Genomic DNA, 1,000 nt, shown 5'->3' with positions numbered 1-1,000 from the left:
ACCAAGACTCCAACATCTCATTTGATCCTCTCTGGCTGGCCTACTATCCTTTTACCATTTCAATTAAAAATTGACTATCATCTTGAAGAACTTGTCAGAAAATTACATGATTAGGAAGAAAATAGTTTGTTCAAATGATCATCAGCGAAATTTACTGAAAAGCAATACTAGACAGCAAGAACAATCTTGAACACAAGGAGAATATAGGAATAACCAAAATGGTGAGAAGACACCAAAAAATAGAAACGTCACCAGAAAGTGAGAATTCACTTGAAGATGACAGTGATTCACATAACAACATACTTGCCATTGATGGTATGTGATTTTCAAAAGCACTCAGCATAATGCATCCAATTCAAAGAGTTCAAACAGATTGTGCTCTATGCTTCATAAATCTATTCAAGGTTCTTAGATTGCGAGGTATGACACTAATTGGTGGAGAATAGATGAGAAGATTCAATCACGTAAGGTACAAATAACAAAGGAATTTCACTATATTTTCTGCAGACAATAATTCAAGAGTACTCTCATCTCTTGCAAAACTAAACCAAAACTCCCATTCCAAATCCTCCTTTTACTACTTCTAATCTATCTAACAAGGCCATTCCTTTCTGCCTCAAAGACGAGGAATTTGAATGGATAGTGCTCCATGCTTCCCAAATCTATTCAAGGCACCTAGATCAGGAGCTTTGATATTACCTGGTCAGCCTGGATTGGAAAATTCAAGGTATGACTAACAAAGGAAACAGTGCTGTATTTATAGTAATTATTGGTCAACGTAACCATATACCACGAGATGTAAATCTATACAAGGGTGAGGAATAACTCAGGTTCCCTTAATGCTCCCAAAACTGAACTAAAATTCCCAACTTCTCAAGTGATCCACTTGCTTTCCCAATATCTTCTTTCATACGCTTTTGCTACTGACCAATTCCAATCTCTAACTAGTAACCACCAGGGCTCATTTCCCAGCATACTACTTTATCTAGGCTGCCATGTA

At 36.8% G+C, this 1,000-nt stretch overlaps 1 protein-coding gene across 1 annotated transcript in view; it reads right to left on the bottom strand.

Annotated features, from left to right (window-relative positions):
* Positions 1-1,000, bottom strand: part of LOC107494768 (UPF0400 protein C337.03) — a 10,147-nt gene that overhangs the window by 2,949 nt on the left and 6,198 nt on the right. The window lies entirely within an intron of this gene.

This window comes from Arachis duranensis, chromosome 6 (assembly GCF_000817695.3).
Source record: "Arachis duranensis cultivar V14167 chromosome 6, aradu.V14167.gnm2.J7QH, whole genome shotgun sequence".
Classification (NCBI taxonomy): domain Eukaryota; kingdom Viridiplantae; phylum Streptophyta; class Magnoliopsida; order Fabales; family Fabaceae; genus Arachis; species Arachis duranensis.
This window is presented reverse-complemented; position numbering and strand designations above follow the sequence as displayed.